We start from the raw sequence: 22,951 nt of genomic DNA, 5'->3' as shown, positions 1-22,951 counted from the left end.
CTATACATATTTTCATCTACAGATGATATATATGCTGTCTTTAGTTACATACCGATTTAGACCTTCTTCCTAGTTTTTCAACCAGCCATATTTCTTTTGCTGTGTAACAGCTTTTAAACTGGCATTTTTCTCCATTAGTCTTTTCCACCCATTCATCTCTGCACACTCCTCCTAAAATAACCTAGTGTGAAGCTCCTCAAAACCCTTCAATAGCTCTCCATTAACTTTACAGTGCAGTCCAAATTCCTGGACATGAACTTAAAGGATTTGTCCATTTTATTCATCTGAACATTTCCCCTTTCTGGAGTCAGGGCACCCTCAAAAATCTTTTATCATCCAGATAAATTATAGTTGGGCCTTCAAATTGACTAGACAATTGCTGCCTGACTCTCTACCATTAGCTGTAGGAATATCCATTTGAATTCTTCAGATTCACCCATTCCATGGCTTTTTCTAAATTCACAGGACAGGCACTGAGGAGATAGGACAGCATGTATGGTGTCTGCCTTGAATGCAATGACCTGAATTGGAAACCCGACACTACCACCAGTATTAAGCCCTGGGAACAGCCCAGTGTGTTCCCCAAACAACCAAAAATTTTCACAAGATATCTGCAAGCAGTCCCTCTCCCTTTTTGCTTTCATTTGCCTTTAATACAGTACTTCTAAATGAAATTAAAGGAAGTTTCCTGGATCGAGTTATTGAAATACAGTCAAATGGACTCCTGAAGAAATATCCCATTTATCACATATGTCACATGGCTTCATCCCTTGTAGATAATAAGAAATTCTTGGTATTAGGTACATATTGAAACACTCTTTTATCTTTTTCACCTTAATATCTCCTGTGACATTTGCACAGACACTATTTTAAAATAAACTATCAAATAAAAGGCAGAAGGCAAATGAAGGGCAAAATCATCAGTAATATATTGTGTTATGCCAAATATAAAAATGAAATTAGAACTGGAAATAATAGAAATTCAAGAAGATACAATATTTTCTTTTGAAAAATTGCAAATGAAGAATAACATTTTTATTTGAGAGTTGCTTGGGCCACATGGCCAGAGGCTACTACTGGTGGTTATAAGTTCAAGGTTTATTCATGCTGGTGCTTGTGGATGCCAGGAGGTGCTTGGTTGAACCCATGTTGCATATTGAACCCAGGCCTCCCACATGCAAAATATCAGCTCAGGTAATTCATTCATGTTCTCCAACCCAAGAGTAACACTTGTACAGATTTAATCTGATTTTTAGTATATAATTCCAACTAATTCAATTGATTAGTTCTATTAGATTCTTAAGAAGAAACTATAACTTGCACAAGAACAGTAGGTATTATTTAGTACTTATTCTGTTTACATATATCTGTTGAAATATTTGAGATTCCCATTTAAAATAGTCTTTACCAGAAAGATAATATAGCCAGTGGGTTCTTGGCTTGCATGGATAACACTTGGGTGTTATCCCAGATACAGCATACGTGGCCTCAAAACAAACAAAAGTAGGGCGTTTTGGGGAGCTAGAGCACGTGGGGGTATTTATACTTTTCTTTCTAACTTAGTTCTCTTTGCATATTCCCTCAAGTTTCTTCCATCCTGCGGGAATAGATAAAATTTCCTCTTTTGTATGGCTCAGTCATATTCTACTTTGTATGTTTACCACATCCTCTTCAACCAATTACCTTTCAGAGGTTCCAATTGTTTCCATATCTTGACGATTATGATTAAGGTGTAAGGAATATAAGGGTTAAACCTGTGGCTGACCCAGGTTCAATCCCCAGTACTCTAAATGGTCCTCCAAGCACCGCCAGGAGTGAATCCTGAGTGCAGATTTAGGAGTAATTCTGAGCATCATATCCCAAAACCAAACAAAAATAAATTTTAGTGAAAATAATTTTATATACTTAATTTAATAAAAATAAATTCACTATTATGAAGATAACCTGGTTTACATAATTGTTACTATTTATGCTTTGGCACACAAAGTTATTGAAAATAATTGTTAAATAAAGAAAGTAATTCAATGACATTCTTACTAAGGGTGATATTTTTACTTACATTTTTACTATGCAAAAAGAGGCAGCCTGAAATATATATGTACATACAGAGAGTGCAGATAAATTTTTTTAATGGTTCAATCCTGGGTGTTATTTAACTCAAAAATAAGTACACTTCTTTCCTTTTTTTTGGGGGGGGGGCTTTCCAGTAGAGACTGAAAAACCTGCTAGACAAATTCTAAAAAAAAAACCTGTAAAACTACACATATTTTCTTTTTGATAAAACTGTAATAAATCTAAAAGATATCCTTTGTATTCAATATTAAGGTACCAGGTTTGAATACCATTGTCCTATGTAGGAATTAAACAAAAATGTCATCCTTGCAAACACATTACTCTTACAACATTGCCAATTTTGTCTAAATCTAATGAGAGAAAATAAATGAAAAGATGCTTATAGCATAAATCCCAACCTCTACTGAAGTGGTTTTATTCCCCTGGCATTTTCTTCTCAATATTTTCTTTAGTTTAGGGCTAAATACATTATTCTAAAACTAGGCAATTAACCATTTATTTATAAGAAATATATTATTCTCTTTCACCCCTAACTTTTTTTTATAAAGTAACTACTCCATTAATAAAGTATGAACATTTCTTTTGCTTTCTTCATCTTAATTCATGATTTTCTTAGCAAGATAGTTTTTTATTGAACAAAACTTACTTAGAAAGATGTTAGAGGAGAAAGAAGGAATATATTCAAGAGTGAACAGGTTTCTCCAGAGTACAAATCAGGAAGTGAACATATCAATTATGTGAGAAGATATATGCTCAGGGGCTTGAGCAATAGCACAGCAGGTAGGGTGTCTGCCTTGCACGTGGCCCACCCGGGTTCGATTCCCAGCATTCCATATGGTACCCTGAGCATCACCAGGGGTGATTCCTGAGTGCAGAGCCAGGAATAAGCCCTGTGCATAGCTAGGTGTGGATATTCCTACACTTAGCATACACAGAAAATTCTGGAAAAAGAAAGAAAAATATTCCTTGATACCTTTATTGTTGTTCAAGTGCGAAGTCTTTTCTACATCTAGGTATATCTAGATATAACAGAGAGACCTATCATTTCTAGAAAGACAACATTCAAGTCAACCGTTCTAGTTTTATATCACAAAATCTAAAAATAATGCTACACATACATTTTTATATTTTTATAGGTGGAGAATAGCATGACCACTGATTAAAATAAAAATCCCTGAATATTTACTAGAATATACTAGATCATGTTAGCCTGGGTTCAAATCTCTGATGGACCATCTGTTTTAAACAACTCTAATTTTATTAGATTTGTGTCAGGCTGATTTAGTTTAAAACTGAATAATGAGAAATTGAGAGCCTCTCTTCAATAATGAAATATAAAAATGAGTGAATAATCACGGACACAGTTGAGAAACAGCATGTTGCAAATATTCTCAGTTAATAATGTAGATAAAATGTTTGAAAATGAACAACAGAAATACTGCTTTATGATTAACAGCAGATTTATTGACGTTTCATAAATAAAACTTTGCACACTCTGTTTGCATCACAGTGCAATTAAATTACAACATTGCTGAACTAACACAATTTTAAATGATAAGAATGGTCCATGCTTATTAATAAAAGCAGAAAATAATCCCAAAGAACAGCATGCAAACAGCATCATCCTTGGGCCTTGCACGTGGCCAACATGGGTTTGATCACCAACACAACGTACAGTCTCCTGAGCTCTGCCAGTACTGATGCTGGAGTGCAGAGCCAGGAGTAAGCCCTGAGCACTGCCAGGTGTTGTGACCCAAGAGCCAAAAAGAAAGAAAGAAAGAAAGAAAGAAAGAAAGAAAGAAAGAAAGAAAGAAAGAAAGAAAGAAAGAAAGAAAGAAAGAAAGAAAGAAAGAAAGAAAGAAAGAAAGAAAGAAAGAAAGAAAGAAAGAAAGAAAGAAAGAAAGAAAGAAAGAAAGAAAGAAAGAAAGAAAAAAAGAAAGAAAGAAAGAAAGAAAGAAAGAAAGAAAGAAAGAAATTAGAGAATTAAACAACAGTTTTTTTTGAGAGCAAAGAAGAGATGATAGAAAGAGCACAGCTTGCAAACTTAATAAAATGTCTAGAATTTATATTAACTACTGCTAATGTAATATGATTAAGATTAAAAAAAAACTTAAAATATGGTGCTTTTTATTGTGGTGGGCACTTGGGGGAAAGAATAGAAACGGATATGGATAAAGAGATGCATAAGAGGAAGCAGTGTGTTACTTCACTGTGAGAAGTGATGAGAATATTACTGTTTCCATTTTGAACACCGAGAGGAAGCTGCTGCTTAGTATAGCTGTGGAAAAGCAAGAGTTTATAATTCTTCTTATGATGCAGACTGACATGATTAGGTAGGCACAGGCATAAGCTTCATCAGTTTGGATAAGCTAGACACTGAGTCACTGTAATGATGAAATCTCACAATAGAAAAATAGTCTATACCTAAAGAACTACAGAAGACACGTTAGACAGACACTTTTTTGGTGAATACTTACTTATTCAGCTTATAGACCACAGATCATTGCAAGACTTTAACCAAGTTGAGGGATTTGGCCTTTGAATCTTATAAATTGTTCATTTCAGTGCACAGATGCTAGAACAGTCAGTCAATGAGTTAGTTCTGCCATTAGTCCGCCAAGAAGAAGCGTGGCATGAATGGGATCTGTTTTCTCTCATCTATATAATGTTCATGACAGTTATCTCTACATACATATAAAATAAACAGGTTAAATTAATTAAGTTGACAATGAAACGGTGCTGATTTAGAGAAAAGTAGATTTAGAGAAAAGTAGAGGAATCTTAAGTGGAAAGAATTATTCAACTGAGACAGAGTTGAACATAGAGAGGGTGAATTTTTTTATTAGAATGAGTTTATATGACAGAAAATTCAAACGAAGGGATCTTATACACAGGGAAGAAGATAAGAACAGTTCATGAGAATTACAGACACTATCCTATTCTTATTTAACTGAAAGTTCAATAATTTGGGAACCCATTACTAAAACTAGCTACTATTGTATATTTATGACTAAGATATACTTATATCAAACAGTTTTGAGAGCCATTGGAATTTTAGTGGTTAATGCAATATATTTACACTCTTTAATAATCAATTGTTAATAATAATGTAACACCTATGCTAATAATAATGAAATAATAAGCTATAGAATGATATTCTTTCCTTAATGGGGGATCAGAAAAATCCATGCAAGTGGGTCCTTGAGTTAGATAAAGTACAATTACTATTGTTCATGACACATTTATTAGTTCACCATCCTGTTATAAGTTATAGAATGGGATCAGATTTAAACAGAATTTCCAGGAATCAGAAAAGAGTTTATTAGTGAATAGACTCTCGAGTCACTTGGGACTTAACATTTCATATGTTGTAAAATGACACTGACGACAATGGAAAGGAAAGAGAAATGTCAATGAAGAAAATTGGTAAAAGTATCTTAGGCCAAAATGCAAACAGATAGAGCTTCCTTCTTCAATATTCCAGTGACAAAAAATGTCTCTTCTGCTAGAGTGTCGATAGCACCTTCATAGTTTCTATTTATAGTACCAGTGCCCTAACTAGGTCTTTATCTCCAATTTCTTGAGAGAATTCCCTCACTGGTGTACAAAGCTCTTCCTTTTCCAATCAGATTATAATAAGCTCTACAAGGGCTGGTTTATTATCTTATTCACAATACTGTCCCGAAAATAAAGTGAAAGTGTTGGAAGCTGTAAGCATACTTCATTGCTTCAGTCATAATAGATCCTGTTAATTAATTCTAGTCTTTCCGTCACAAGTCTTAGTATTCCACACAATAGTTTGTTACTGATTTATCAGAATTGGCAGTCTGATATAAAGTATTTATAGTTCTGTGCTCACACATAGTAAGCTTAAATAAATTTGTATTGAGTGGAACTTTTTATTGCATATATCCAGAAATGAAACTGTGACGTACATAAACATTTCTTAAAGATATTTCATAATCAAATTTTATTAAAAAAATCACACACACATATACAATTGTTTCTAAACTTGATACCAACTGAAATAATCCTTTAAAATGGCTAGCTCTATTTCTTGGCCTGAGTGAGTGGGTATAGCTGGTAGGCCTTTTGTCTTACATGAGGCTGACCCGGGTTTGGACTCCAGTACTTTACAGGTTTCTAGAGCCCGGCCCGGAGTGATCCCTAAGCATAGAACCAGGAGTAAATCCCAAGCATTGTAGCATGTGGCCCCAAAGAAAAAATAAATTCTAGACTTTTCTGAATAAAAGTGGATTCCTAGGACAAACAAAAACTGTAAATACCAGTGGAAATAAGCAAACAGAATTGTGATGGCAAAATATATCCACACTATTTGATTGATTTCAGTGGCAAATCTGTACCTTAGTTCACTCAATCTAATGACACTGTAGAAGAGACTCAGGCAGGAATGTAATTTGGTAATGATTAAAACAAGCAAGTGTTAAAAAAGCCAAAAATATCTTTTCTCAATTAGTGGGATACTGGTAATAGTGTCACACATGTCTTCTTCCTCACCTCATTTAAAGGAGTGAGCATGAGAGCCAGGCTTGTCAACTGTATAGTCTTGTGAGAATTTAGATGGAAAATGTTAGAAAAAGAAATTAAGAGGGGAAGTAAGAAGTCGATATGAGGCAATGGGGAACATTGGTGGTGTCGAAGTGAGATATATGCATGCATCTAAATCGCAGAGCCAGCAACACTGCATTCATGGGCCCCAGATTGAAAGACCCAAACTTAAAAATGTGCCTGTTTAAGAGGTTGACTTGGTGCAGTGGGATGGGTGGGGCGGAAGCTGGAGACATTGGTGAGATTGGTGTTGGAACATCGTATGCCTGAAACTCTATTTTGAACAACTTTGTAAATCACAGTGCCTTAATAAATGTTTTAAGTTAGAAATGATCTGTCTCCATTAGAAAGTTTTAGAGACACTTTGCGAAACTTCTACTGTATTTATAAGAATTTTTTTTAATTTTAGTTTTATACAGTTGTTCACAATATATGATTACGTTTAGTATTTGGGCACTAATCTCACCACCATTACACCTTCCCACCACCGTATTTCCATCCCGAGCACCAATACCTGCCTCAAAGAAGAACAGAAATAATTTATTTTGTATTGCTTGTTATGAATAATCCACGAAAAATGAGACAAAAAAAGTTTTCTTTGAGGAGAGTGTGTGAGGATTGTTATATTCCTGCCAGAAGCCATTAAACTCTTCTACAAGAGATTAGTAACATGTTTTTAAAGGTTGGATCTTCTGTGCTTGTAAATATATCTGGATAATTATATTACACGCTAAGATTGGTTGCCTTCTACTTTAAACTCCATCAAATGTGATGTGCTACTCTTGGTATATCGGTGGTGTAAACTATGAGATGTCCAGGAATAGATTCATTCATGGGCGAGGTTCATTCGAGCGTGTGGAGAGCGGCCGTAAACCTGGCAGTGGATGAGTTCTGGAGGTTTTCAGCTACCATGGCTGGCTCAGTTGGGGACGGGAAGGGTCTCATCCGCCCCTTCCGGGGTGGTCCGGAAGAAACAGCCTGGCACAGAGTCTGGCAGCATGACTATGGTCTATCCAAGAAATTTCTCTTTTTTTTCAGCCCATTCTTGATGCACTGCAAGAACTGGGATGATTGGCAAAAACTATATGACGGATCCAGTTAATGTCCTTTTATAATATTCTATCTTCTTTATAGAACACTAAGTTAGGTTCTCTTTTGGAAAACTCAAATACCCATACTAATAATAAAACTGATAATTTCTGTATGATAGAAGCTTCACGTTGATTACTTAGGGTGGGATAGAACTAATCTGAAAATCTGGAAAAAAAAATTGGAGCTCCTTTCACAGTAATCATAAACCTATAATCTGTTCAATATAATATGATTTTTTCATTAAGCAATATAGATTTCATTTTACATGCTCATAGTGTTTTAAGTTATAGATGATACCCCAGCAATATACTTTAAAATTCTAGGACCTGGCATATTTTTGAAAGAACGATCAGCTTATATTTATTGTTATTTACCTTTTTATTGAATCACTGTGATATAAACCCTTACAAAGACCATTCCAGTGTTTGACTGAAATCAAATCATGACTAGATTTCAGTCATACACTGTTTCAGCACCCATCCCTCCACCAGTGTAAATTTCCCAGCACCGGTGTCCCCAGTTTCCCTCCCATCATCTGGTGTACTTTGAAATGTGGATATATATGTTCAGAAAGACACACCAGCTATTATTAATATTAAGCTATTCCTTACTCAATATTTTAAAAGATTTTTTCTATATCAAAATAATTTAGAGCCTGTTTTCTAGTCGCTTTAGAAATGATAAACTCACAATTTTCTGGAGTATTCCCAACACATATAAAAATATTCCTAAGAGTGTATTCACATACTCTTCATAATTCCTTCCAAGCAAATTCTTATACCCCATTAAATGTACCAGTAGACCCAGATATATGGGAATAATTGCTAATGCTGGCACATGTCGTAGGCATTAGAAGGAACATTGAAAAACATGGCATGGGAAAATAGGAAGCAGGATTCAGCAAAATTATTGCACAAAATAAAGTTGGAAAAAGCCCAAGGTCATGCAAAACAATTGATGTCCATCTGTGTCAAGTCCATGTTTAGTATCCCGGTTCCATTTGTTCTACTGCCAAGTTCTCAAGTACCAGGAGAGGAATAGTGGAAGGTGTTAATTAGGGTGTTGCTATCTGCTGCTTTGAAGAAAATTATAAAGATTCTAAGGGTGAAATGGTACAGACAAAGTTTTGACTCCAGAAACACTGTAGTAGCCAGACCATACAGCCTCTTAGTCTGGAAGCAATCTATATCATTTTTGTATTTCAAAAAATACAACAAAATGAGGACATCAAAAGAAAACTATAAATTTATTCATGTTTAAAAGTCTTTGGGAAATATAAGAATATAAAGCTCAGAAATGTGTTTTGCACTATTAAGCATTCAAAAATACTTTTCCTAGAGACAAGAAATGAATTCATAAATTTTAAGAGAATTTCATATAAGTCAAAGCTTCCAGGCATGGTTCATATCCCATGCACTCCAGAAATGTTAACTAATTCCTGAATTATAAGAGAAATGAACTGGTATAGGAACAGATGGTCATGGGGTGATCTATTCTTGAGCTATGTAAGAGCTATTATCTCTAATAAAATTTCATTCCTCCTTGTAAATCTACACACCCCATGTGTTAACTTGATGGCGACATCCACAGTAGCTGGTGACTGACGGAGCTGTTGTTGGAAATGTTCAGGAAAGAAGAATAATTTTATAAACACCAGCAAGCAGGGCAAAAAAAAGTAATAAAAAGGAGCAACTTTTAAAAATATATGTGTAGTATAAGTTAGAATTGAATTACAGAATATCATTTATAGGTCTCTCTGAAAAATACTTATAATGGAAAGGAGATCTCTGTGTGTGTGTGTGTGTGTGTGTGTGTGTTTGAACTGTAAAAAGATCCTCAGAAAGAAAGACACTCTGCCTGGGTGCACTTAGTGTGCAATTTACTGACTTTGGGAACTATATGTACATGAATACAGCAACAGAATGGATTGGGAATACCTAATAAAATTATTTCTAAAAGTCATACAGATCTCAAATTTCACATCAAGTGATTATCATATATACACGCCAATGTGTTTTTCTTCGTATATTTTTTCATTTGGAATAAAAAGAGCTCACAAAAACACAACATACACATTAGATTATATTCCTTAATACCATTTTTTTCCTCATCAGCAGTGTAGGTGGCAAAAATAACGTATTTTTCCTAAACACAAAGCACATGGTACAAGTAGTAGATGATATCTTTAGTAATAACTTTTCGATATTTCTCACTACCAACTCTACTAAATGTACCAATGTTCACGATTTTCAAAGGCATCTTATATATGTTGCCCAAATTATTATATGCTTCTCATACTATTGACACCATGAAAGCAATTTAGCTGTGCTAGCTAAGCAAAGAAAGCTAGCTGGCTGAATCATAAAAGCTTTACTAGTAACATAAAAGGAAACTAAATTTGATTGAGAGAGGATGAGGGACTAAGAGAGGAAACATTCCATTGAGTATATACATATATATATACATATATATACACACATATATATTATAGCTCTCTGTATCTAGCTATTTTTTATCCATTTATATTTATATCAATTGCATAAAATATGCAATATTTTTATGGTATTTTTATACCTAGCATGACCTGGACCATTGCAGGAAAAATTCAAGCACCATGTTTTTCCATCATTCACAATGCAGTCGCGGTTACAGGTCTAAAGACTTAACTGACCGTGTCACTCCTACTGGTTACAAAATCCTTTCCTGACTTCTCTTTGTTTACAGACTAAAGTTCAAACTTCTTTCTAGAGCATAAAAGATCTTTACAACATGGCTTTGACCTTCCTCTTCTATATTGCCCCGTTATCTTTCATAAGTCCATTCACTGGGCATGCCAAATAATTGAACACTTTTAGCATCTCTTGAATTATACAAGCAATTTATTTAATTTACCATTTATATCTGTTGTTCTCTGTGCCATAAATGGCATTCTGAAATCTCAAGAATAGTTGAAACTTTTGGCATTGGCTTTTATAAGCAACCTTATCTTTCCTGTCTTCTGTGACTTACTTTTCCTGTCCCTTGTGAAGCTTCACTAGGAAGTGGTCTTTTTTGTGTTTGTACAATTCTTTGGAGGTAGCTCTCCAGTGGTGCTATTAAACTTTATTCTAGTAGTCTCTTTATATGTCTATATTCACCTTCCAGGTGAAGAAACCAATTCTCACTCATCAATGCATTCCAAACAAAAATGGAGTGTTAGGCCTAACAGAAGTACACTGGGTAAACCTCTCTTAGTGGAGAGCAGATTTAAGAAATCCTAGAGTAAAGATTTATCTCCTTTCAGAATGATCCCTGATGGGTGTAACCAAAACAATCTGTGTTCTAACAAACTTATGTGACTGGTATCTGGAATCAATAGCATCAATTTTTAGTTTATCTACATATATAAAACACTGCTTTGTGCATTGGGCTAATTAGTTTATAGTTTAAAATATTATGCTTGCTTTGGCTGGAGCAATAGCACAGCGGGTAGGGCATCTGCCTTGCATGCGGTCAACCCGGGTTCGATTCCCATCATCCCATATGGTCCCCTGAGCACCGCCAGGGGTAATTCCTGAGTGCAGAGCCAGGAGTAACCCTTGTGCATCGCCGGGTGTGACCCAAAAAGAAAAAAAAATAAAAAATAAAAAATAAAAAATAAAATATTATGCTTTACTGTAAAAGGTATTATTAGAAATATGATAGCTTTAATAAAATTCCAGCAAATTTTGAACAGTGACTATAAGAAAAGTTAGACAACCCTTGTCACTATTGCAGACTTCAGTTCCCCATTGATCGTGACAAGCTGAAAAAGGTATTAGTCAAAACGTTCATTATTTTTAATTTGTATTATAATGCTAAATTTATTAATTACATTCAGAACTTTTACTATACACTGAATACGCTGAATTAAGGATTGCTTAGCATTATACAAACAAATGACTTCCTATAAATCACATAAAACCCTAGAAGTATGTTCTATTATTATATTAAATTTTATATGGAAGACTTAACCTTTCAGTAACTCATTTAAAGTCCACAGCATAGTGTAGAGAAACCATGTAAAGTCTATGCAATATTCTCATGTAGAGATTTAGAGCAGTCTGATTCCAACATCATGCTATGCTCTAAGAATGAAAGTTGATGAGGGGGAAAAATGTACATAAACAATCATTTCTCTATCTTGAAATCTGCATTATAAACATTGGCATTTGCATTCATCTTAAATTCTAGCTAGTCTCTTATCTGACATGAAAGAGGCTGTTTGGTGAAACATTCAATGATGAATGAGTTCTGGTTCTAGCCTCAACAGTGCAGAAATATTTTATAGTCCTTAAATGAACAAGTTGACTCTCGGTGGAGACCAAGATCTTCATTGAACCAAGACAATGGTGTTGGGCATTTTTAGGGGTTGGGGAGAGAAACAAGGATTGAGCTGCATACAGTGTTTTTCAGGACTTACTCTTGGCTCTGTGCTTGGGGGAGGGGACATCTCTCCCAGCAGTGCTCAAAAAAAAGAAAATTACCCCGAGGACCTACAGCAAATGGAGACATGTATCCTAGAAATGCTACTAATTCTCAGTGTGAACAGGGAAAGTTTGGCATGTGAATCCTTACCTGCTCCTTACTTCCTGCCTCAGTAAGTTAGCATTATATTGAAAGCTCCACTCTGGGCCAGTGTGGCAAACAAAATAGTTTGATCTCTCCCCAGCTTCCAGGTAAAGTCTATGCAATATTTTCAAGATCAGCAGGACATCAACATCTTTCATCTTCTACAGTTGTTTATTTTAATGCTGAAGAGGCTAGAAACTTAATGAGTGTAGCTGAGTGGTGCTTCCATTCCTCCACTCAGGCTCCAATAAGTCAGAGGATGTACAGCAGGTGCTGGAAATATTGCACATGCAATCTTCTCACCCAATACATGGAGCAGGGAATCATTCATTGCTCAAAGAGTTAGGCTATGAAAACCAGACTTTGTCCAGCACCTGCTCATAAAGCAGGTATGCTTGACCAAGCACTAATAATGATCTTAATCTTGGGAGAAAAGATGCCGAGATTTTTTCCAAGAGATAATCAACCAATAAAAGAGTCCCCAAAGCATTCTCCAAAGGAAATGACTTTTTTAAATGAAGACTCAAACCTAAGTATACTCCTAAAAAGAGGGTCCGGAGTGATAATAGAGCAGGAAAGCAGGTAGGACACTTGTCTTGCATGTGTCCCACTTGGGTTTGATTCTCAGCACCTCATCTGGTTCCCCAAGCCCACCAGAAGCGATCCCTAAGTGCAGAGCCCAGAGTAAGCCTTAAGCCTCACAGGGTGTGGCTACATCCCAAAACAAAGATATTTTTTAAAGAATGGATATCTTGGCTATAAGCAATTAATAGCAACAAGAGGAACCATCCACTGATTTACCAGAGGGAACCAGAGAAAGATAACAGCTAATGGCAGACTTTTTGAAGTGAAGAAAATTCAAAGATTTGCCTGAAAACCTGTTTAGGTGAAACAGAGTGTGGAACAATTTAGACTCCCAGATATTATCCAAAGCAACAGAACAAATAGCATGCAATTAATGGAGAGAGAAAAATTGGATCTAACACCAAGAGAAGCAAAATCGAAAAATCCAGCTTTAGGGACAAGACGAGAGAGAGAGAGAGAGAGAGAGAGAGTCAAGAAAACTCTTTCTGAAACAACTATATAAAAACACAGTGACTGCATACATACTCAAAGCTATACCCTTTGAGTGATATCAGAGGCTTATATATAATCTGTGTGGGAAGTAGACTTCATTAAATGAATTCAGTCAAACACAAAACAAATATACAAGGAACCAACTGCAAGAGTATATGTGTAAGGTGTGTACGTGGATCAGAGCCTAGTATTGCTAGATTATCAAAACATGTTCACTATTATGGGATTAAAATAAAACTCATAGAGAAAATATATGAATATACTAAATACAAATAAACTTATAGTCTATAATGACAATTTCTGCTGAAGATAAAAGAAGTTAAAAGAGAGGTGATTAAATTGGGCTAAAAGGGGTGAAAGACAGAATTGAACTTTTAGTGTGAAGTTAATGTAGTATATACATAGGATTTTAATGATGCTCAACTGAAATTTATGCTATCCTAAAATGTTATTAAAATTAAAAATAATGGTTAGAAAGAAAATGAGCCATCAATTTTATCGCTGAAAGAACATGAAATTGTGCCAACGGCCAGTGAACTTGAATGGCAGCCCCGGCTTGGTAAGACTCTGAGCAGAGGTTCTGGTTATGCAATGTTCAAACTTCTGGTTGCTGGAACTGTGAATAAATAAATCCGTATTGTTTTATACCCTTCGGTCTCTGGAAATATGTTTTAATGCAACAGAAGATTATTACCATCTTCCATCTTAAAAAATTATCCAGGGGGCTGGAGCAATAGCACAGCGGGTAGGGCATTTGCCCTGCACGTGGCCAACTCTGCTTTGATTCCCAGCATCCCATATGGTCCTCTGAGCAGCACCAGGAGTAATTCCTGAGTGCAGAGCCAGGAGTAACCCCAGGCATAGCTGGGTGTGACCCCCCAAAAAAAGCAAAAAAAAAAAAGTCATCCATATTATGGAGAGGGGTGATATATGGACTATACTTGGCTGTGGGCTGTGTGGGCTGGAGCGATAGCACAGCGGTAGGGCCTTCCATGCAGCCGACCCGTGTTCAATTCCTCTGCCCCTTTAGGAGAGCCCGGCAAGCTACTGAGAGTATCACGCCTGAACAGCCGAGCCTGGCAAGCTAACCCGTGGCGTATTGGATATGCCAAAAACAGTAACAATAAGTCTCTCAGTAATAGACGTTACTGGTGCCTGCTCGAACAAATCGATGAGCAACGGGATGACAGTGACAGTGACTTGGCTGTGTTTAAGTCTTACTCTGACTCTGCCCTCTAGAATCACTCCTAGTGGTGACTGAGAAACAAGTGAGGTGCTGGGGATAGAACCCAGTCACATACATGCAAGGTATGTGCTTTAACACCTCTGGTATCTCTCTGGCTCCAAAATGTTCAATATTTAAAAGGAGAATTATGAGACATTCAAAGAACAGGCCAGTCTCCTCAGAGTCTCTACCTCCGCACAATTTACACGAGGCCTGCAAACAGAAACTGTGAAATGGAACAGATGACTGATAGAACAAACTCTTTGAGGCAGATTTTCTAAATAGCCTCAAAATAATAAATGATTTTTAAAAAGTGAAGGAAGCTTTAATGGCAATATTGCAGCACCTAGAAATAGCAATAAAGAAAAATGAGTAAAAACAATCTGATAAAATATGTGGAGTTCAAAAGTTTAATAAAGAAATTTAAATATCATAGACTCACTAAATAGAAGATTTAAAGTAGACAATAAAAAATCAGCCAACTTCAAATCAATAATAGATTATGTAATCAGAACAACAAAGAAACCAAGAATAAGGAGGAAACTTTAATATTAAGAAACTGCAATATCAAATGTGCCACATTGTTCAAATATTTGGGGGAATTTGAGGGCCATACACAATAGTGTTCAAAGTATACGCCTAGTTTTTTACTCAGGGATCACACCTAGTACTGCTCTGGGTACCACATGACATACCAGAAATTGAGCCTGGGGTCAGCTTTACGAAAGGAAAGCCCAGACAGCCTTACCCCATATACTATCTCTCAAGCACTAGTATGCAACACTCTTGAATGGAAGTAACACAAGGAGGAAAGATATAGAAATAGAGGAACAGTAATAATATTTGAAGTCACAATATTTAAAAACTCTCAAATTTGATTTTTTGGATTTCTGGACCACACCCAGTGGTGCTCAATGTTTACAACTCTCTCTAGTCTAAGAAATCACTCTTGGTGGGCTCAGGGGACCAGACAGGATGTCAGAGATCAAATCTGGGTGGAGTCCATGCAAGGCAAGTGCTCTACCCACTGTACTATTTCTCAAGCCCAACTTAATTTTTTTAGTGTTAATCTAAACAAATAGGAAGTGCAACAAACTCCAAGATTATACACAGATATTCTCAGCAATACCACTGCTGGGAATATATCCCAGAAAAGCCAAAAAGTATAGTCGAAGTGACATATGCACTTAGATGTTCACCGCAGCACTGTTTACAATAGCCAGAATCTGGAAAAAACCCGAGTGCCCTAGAACAGATGACTGGTTGAAGAAACTCTGGTACATCTATACAATGGAAAACTATGCAGCTGTTAGAAAAAATGAGGTCATGACGTTTGCATATAAGTGGATCAACATGGAAAGTATCATGCTAAGTGAAATGAGTCAGAAAGAGAGAGACAGACATAGAAAGATTGCACTCATCTGTGGAATATAGAATAATAGACTATAAGACTAACGCCCAAGAATAGTAGAAATAAGTACCAGGAGATTGTTTCCATGGCTTGGAGGCTGTTCTCTCATTCTGGGTAACTCAGGGAAGGGACCACCAAGTAAAATGTGGTTGGAGGTCATGTGGGGGAAGGGTGATGCGGCCGAATACAGACTAGAGACTGAACACAATGGCCACTCAACACCTTTATTGCAAACCACAACACCTAATCAGAGAGAGAGAACAAAAGGGAATTCCCTGCCATAGTGGCAGGGTGGGGTGGGGGGAGATGGGACTGGGGAGGGGGGAGGGATGTTGGGTTTACTGGTGGTGGAGAATGGGCACTGGTGAAGGGATGGGTTATCGAACTTTGTATGGGGGAAACATGAGCACAAAGCTGTATGGATCTGTAACTGTACCCTCACGATGACTCTCGAATTAAAAATAAACTAATAAAAAAATAGCAAAAACAAGGTCCAAAAAGAAATTAAAAAAAGCTTCTCATTTATGAGGTAACTCCAATTAATCTCATATCTCAGGAAAAAGAGAGAATTAGAAAAATGAGTGGGATAACAAAGTGTTAAAAGGAATTATTAACCAGGAGTCTATCCCCAGTACAAATATCTTTCAAAAGTGAAGTTGGAGAAAAGCATTTCCAGACAACTAAAATGTGAGAAACTATTATTATATTTCATAATTTAATGTAATGACCCATTATATTAAAAAAATCTTTAAAAGGATTGCCCAGAATGTAGCTCAGTGATTGTCACTGTTACCTATGTACATGACCCTGGGTTCAATACCTACCACTAAAAAAATATAAGGAAAGTTTTCAGAGTGAAAATCTGTGATCCCAGATCATGAACCAAATGAATTATCACAGAAAATAAAGGAACATCAGTAAAGGAATTTATTCAATAACAAAAGTCAGTGGAAAGGCGAATTAAATTTTGCTTGTCATATTTCAAATACAACTGTAGCAAACATGTTCTATAACTGTTGTACAAAAAGTACACACGTAGATGAAAATAACATGAAGGAGATGAATGAAAAGTTATATTGGAATAAGAAAATTAAATTAAAAGTATTTATGTGGATGGGAACAAATAATGAGAATGAAATAGGTAAAGAGAAAAGTTAACGTTATACAGTGTAACTGTCACTGTCATCCCATTGCACATCGATTTGTTCAAGCGGGCACCAGTAACGTCTCTCACTGAGAGACTTATTGTTACTGTTTTTGGCATATCCAATACAGACGGGTAGCTTGCCAGGCTCTGCCTCGCGGGCTCCATACTCTCGGTAGCTTGCTGGGCTCTCCGAGAGGGGTGGAGGAATCGAACTCGGGTCGGCTGCATGAAAGGCGAACGCCCAACCGCTGTGCTATCTTTCCAGCCCAACGTTATACACACTAAATATAAATGTTATACACACTAAAATATATTCTTAATTGCATTTTTTTCTATCATTCTCTTTAAAATGTAGCATAAAGGGGCTAGAGAGATAAGTGCCCCAAACCAGAAGAATGGTTAAAGAAACTTTGGTACATCTCCACAGTGGAATACTATGTAGCTGTCAGAAAACATGAAGTCATGAAATTTGCATATAAGTGGAACAACATGGAAAGTATCATGTTGAGTGAAATGAGTCAGAAAGAAAGAGACAGACACAGAAAGATTACACTCATATGTGGAATATAAAGTAGCTGAGAGGTACAAGCTTGCAATGATGCAATTTCTGGCAGATATTTCTCTGGATTTAGTTACTAAAATACTAAAATACAGAAATCCAAAACCATGTGGCCACTAGTGCAGCCACTTGACTTCATACCTCTTCATTCTCAGCAATGGAAAACAAATTATCAAATGCTTCCTTTTCAGCAGGTCTGATTTTAGGGAGGAGAAACTCTAAACAATAATAGTGAGTTTTTTGTTAAAATATTGAATGTAATCAAAGTAAAGTGAAAGTAAAGTGAAATTTATCAGTTACACAGGCGGGGGGGGGCTGAGGAGGTGGGGAGGTTGAGGGAAGCTATACTGTGATTCTTGGTGGTGGAATATGTGCACTGGTGAAGCGATGGGTGTTTGATCATTGTGTAACTGAGACTTAAATCTGAAAGCTTTATAACTTTCCACATGATGATTCAATAAAAGAATATTTTTTCAAAAGTGCTAATGACTGTTACTATGCTTTGGGAAAACATTTCCACATGTTCTTCATTAGATTTCTTTTCACATATCCATGTTCTAGAATCTCACAATCTCATGGCTGAATCAATGAGACAATTATTTACCTGGACTCAGACACTACTACTTAATTATATATTATTTAAAAATATTTTAACTGGTTTATGTTTATCATTACACATAATTTTTCCAGAGCAAATTTCATCATGACATTCATAAATATTAAGAAAAATTATCGAATAATTGAAAACAAAACCTCTATAGGCATGGTTGTCGTCTGTTCTCTGTCGCTTCATGATTCCACTGAAGGTTACTTAATTTTCTAGGAGAATATGCCTGTGTTGGATTTTCCACTTTACTTACACAATAAAAACATTTCCAAAGTACCTATATATATATATATATATAGGTACTTTGGTATATATATATATATATAGGTATATGTATATATATATACATATATATACATATATATGTGTGCATCTCAGAGATCCCAGTAAGCTACTGAGAGTATCCTGCCCTCACAGAAGAGCATGGAAAACTCCCCGTGGTTTATTCAATAGGCCAAATATAGTAATAATAACAGATCTCATTCCCCTGACCCTGAAAAGAGCCTCCAATGGTTGGGAAAAACGAGTAAGGAGAGGCTGCTAAAATCTCAGGGCTGAGACAAATGGAGACATTACTGGTGCCTGCTCGATTAATTCGATGAACAATGGGGTGACAGTGATACAGTGAATGTTTCAAGTAAAAGAAATAATACAGTCTTACACTAGCAAATATATATGACAAATTCAACATTCATCTATTTCTTATATCACTAGAAATAAATGAATCACTGTATCACTGTCACGGTAGCACTGTCATCTCGTTGTTCATCGATTTTCCTTGAATGGGCACCAGTAACGTCTCCATTGCGAGACTTTTTGTTACTGTTTTGGGCATACCGAATATGTCACGGGTAGTTTGCTGGGCTCTCTGAGAGGCATGTAAAATCGAACCTGAGTTGCCACATGCAAGGTATATTCCCTACTCGCTGTGCTATGCTATCACATAAATGTTTAAAATTTACTCATCTTTGGTATGTATTTTACAATTATTACAAGAAAAATACTCTCCCATAACTTAAATGTGGTATATCATCACACTTTTTAACTGGTCCATTTAAAACAAGACAGTCATCAGCGTTATGATTTACAAATGATAATTAAAATACTTCATAGATTAGCACTGTGTTCTATGTTTTGCAAAACACTTTTGTAATTATTGCACAATGGCTTAGTTAGTATTAAAAACATGTACTGATAATATACAGTATTATAATAAAGATAAAAAATATTGCATTCACCGGGTGTAATAAAAATATGGGTTCACTTTATCAGAGACAAAATTAAATATTTATTTACTTAGAAGGCACTCCCATAGTAAAACATTTCATCTATACTATATAAGAACTTGAAATATTAAATTAAATTCCATGATAAAAATCTGCAATGTGCTCCAAAATGAGTCAGTGGTTTTCAGTTAATCCTAGGTGATGGTAATCTTATATATTGGATATTGCAAAGTGTTAATATGTATAAAGAGCTAGTACTGAGTCATTTTAGAGTAATATCTAGCAAATACTATATATTTGATACATATATGCTCTGTTTCTACACTGATTTCCCCTGTCACTGTAGAAACATTGATTAAAATCACTCAGGAATATTTTATATTAGATAGTATCTTACCCAATCCACGTGACAATTTGAGGAAATTAATAGATAAGATACCACAAAAAGGGGGCACGCAGCCGAACCTGGGTTCGATTCCCAGCATCCCGTATGGTCCTCCGAGCACTGTCAGGAATAATTCCTGAGTGCAAAGCCAGGAGTAACCCCTGTGCATAACCAATGTGACCAAAAAAAGAAAAAAAAACTGAGTGCAAAGATATCACAAAAATTGAACTTGGTTAAAATTTAAGATGTCTCAGTAGAAAAAATGTTGGGAAATGATATATTTCATATGTACCCATTAGATTTGGTCTTGAACTAGAGCAATAGAGAAGGAAAATGACTGAGTTATCAGGGAAAATGCACTTTTCTTTTTTTTTATTCTACATCTATTATATAGTGAGAAATGAATTTGTCTCATAAGCTGTGCTAAAATATCTTCTATTTTGGGAATGAGAAGTGGAGCTAGGAATGAAAATTGAGATTCGGTTATGAGTAAATTAAAAGGAACCAGTAAAAGAAACTGGAAGGTGAGGTCACAGAATTGAGGACAAGATTTTATTAAAGTCAAGAGATGATGTAATCAGTCTGGAGGAAGTATGCTCTTCTTCTGGATGAATAAAATTTGAGTATGCTTACATGATGAGGAGGGAAGAAGAGAGTTCTCTGATAGGGAATATTCGGAAAGAAGATCTAGAGCCAAGACTGAATACCTCAGCTTAGACAGAAGAAAACATACCAAGTGGTGGTGATAAGAATGAATGTGACAGGCTTCCAACCATGGATCAAGTCGGCCTCAAGTGCTGGGGGACAGTTGGGATAGAGAAGGGACCACTGTGACAAAGCTAGTTGCAAATGATCACTCTGGTTAAGAACTGTGTACTGAAAGTAGATAAGGAACAAACAAGATAAACTCCCAGATTCTGTATTGCAAGCCATAATGTCCAAAAGGGAAAAATGGAAGAGACAGACACACAGACAGACAGACAGACAGAGAAACAGAGACAGAGAAAGCCTACCATAGAGGCAGTCTGAGAGTGGGAGGTAGCTGGAGAGAAACTGGAGACATTGGTGGTGGGAAATGTACACTGGTGGAGAGATGGGTGCTGGAACACTCTATAACTGAAACCCTGTCATGAACAGCTTTGTAACTGTGTATCTCACAGTAATGAGTAATTTAAAAAGTAGAGAGCTCAGTAAGATGCAGACACCTAAAAGCTATCTACATTCCACTGAGTTTAATAAAGGTCTTATTTTTTTTAAAAAAAAAGAATAAATGAGAGGGGCCGGAGTGATAGCACAGCGGGTAGGGCGTTTGCCTTGCACACGGCCGACCCGGGTTCGATCCCCGACATCCCATATGGTCCCCCAAGCACTGCCAGGAGTAATTCCTGAGTGCAAAGCCAGGAGTAACCCCTGAGCATCGCTGGGTGTGACCCAAAAAGCAAAAAAAATTAAAAAATAAAAAAAAGAATAAATGAGAATGTCTCACTAGAAAAAATACAATAAGGGCAGATTTGATGGATTGGCTTTTTTACAAAAATAGCTTTTTTACAAAAATAGCTTTTTTACAAAAATTGCTTCGTTAAAATAAATTTACGTAAAGAAATATGAGGGGAGTAAAAGAGAATGCTGAGTGTTCAAGAATGCATAGGCTCCTCCACAGAGAGAGCAAAAAAAAAAAACTGACTTCTATTTCTTTTGACAAATTTGAAGTAAGTTCATTGAACGGTGAGATTGAAAGGTACCACGTCTGAAGCTGACAGTAAAATAGAGAATATTGAGAAGTCCACGATAGAGAATGATGATGGGCCAAGAGAAGACCACCAGAGAAACTTACAATGGTGGCAGTTCTTGAAAACACAGACAAAGGCGTCGGCGGCAGTATCAGGAACATCCCTCTACATGACTACATATCCCCCTTCAGCTGCTAGGGGATAGCCCTGAGCAGATGTATGGGCACTGATGCGATGAAAGCTTTGTTCTGAAATAGCTGTCCAAATGTAAAAATAAGTACACTGAACTTGAGCCATGCCAAAGCTGCTGGGCGAAGGGGACCACCAGGAAGGAGGTAGGTACACACTCAGCAACAAGAAAGATTTCAAGAAACTGGAGGCAGGATGGACTGCCTTTGTGAAAGAAACCAAGAGGGCAGTGCACGTGGCTCACCCCAGTTCACTATCCACGCCATGGGGTTGCCGAAGCCTCTCCAAATGCAGCCTTGAAGGCGTCTGTGTCCCCTGGAGTGGCCCTGGAACCCTGAGCAGCGCTACTTGCTTTGGTCCTCGCTTTGAACTCCCAAAGCAGTTGGCTAAGAATCACTAGGCAGGGCCTCTGCGCCTTTGGAGCACTGCTTAGGAGTCATTCCCACCACCAAAAATGACCAAAGGGTTTATATCACTATTTTTCCTTTTTTTTAATTGAATCACCATGAGGTCCAGTTACAAAGCTTTCATGATTGAGTTTCAGTCATACAATGATCGAACAGCCATCCCTCCACAACTGTACATTTTCCACCACCAATGTTGCCAGTATCCCTACCGTCACCCCCACTCCACTCCACCCTCGGCCTCTGTGGCAGATAATTTCCCCCATACTCTCTACTTTGGACCATTATGGTTTGCAATACAGATGATGAGGGACCATCATGTTTGGTCCTTTACCTACTTCCAGCACACATTTCCCATTCCTAGAGATCCCTCCAGCCATCACTGACTTAGTACATCACTATATTTTGTTTCTGGGCCAAAGTCTATGATGCTCAATACTTACTTTTTAAAAATATTGATCACTGTGGGATACAGTTACAAGTCTTTCATCACTGAGTTTCATCCATACAATGATCGAACACCCATCCTTCCACCAGTGTACATTTTCCACCACCAATGTCAAGACTTAATCTTGGCTCTGTACTCAGAGGTCACTCCTGGTAGGCTTCAGGGGACTATATGGGGTGCTGGTGGTCAAACCCAGGTTGCATCCATGCAAGGCAAACA

At 36.7% G+C, this 22,951-nt stretch overlaps 1 protein-coding gene and 1 non-coding gene across 3 annotated transcripts in view; both read right to left on the bottom strand.

Moving 5' to 3' along the window:
- IL1RAPL1 (interleukin 1 receptor accessory protein like 1) overlaps positions 1 to 22,951 on the bottom strand; it is a 1,407,730-nt gene that overhangs the window by 906,144 nt on the left and 478,635 nt on the right. The window lies entirely within an intron of this gene.
- On the bottom strand, positions 2,195 to 2,254 carry LOC129400573 (U7 small nuclear RNA). Its single transcript, XR_008627786.1, has one exon. It is a non-coding gene; the product is annotated as a U7 small nuclear RNA (small nuclear RNA).

The sequence above is a fragment of the Sorex araneus genome, chromosome X, assembly GCF_027595985.1.
Source record: "Sorex araneus isolate mSorAra2 chromosome X, mSorAra2.pri, whole genome shotgun sequence".
NCBI classification, from domain to species: domain Eukaryota; kingdom Metazoa; phylum Chordata; class Mammalia; order Eulipotyphla; family Soricidae; genus Sorex; species Sorex araneus.
Note: the sequence above shows the minus strand (reverse complement) of the source record. Positions and strands in the feature narration are given on the sequence as shown.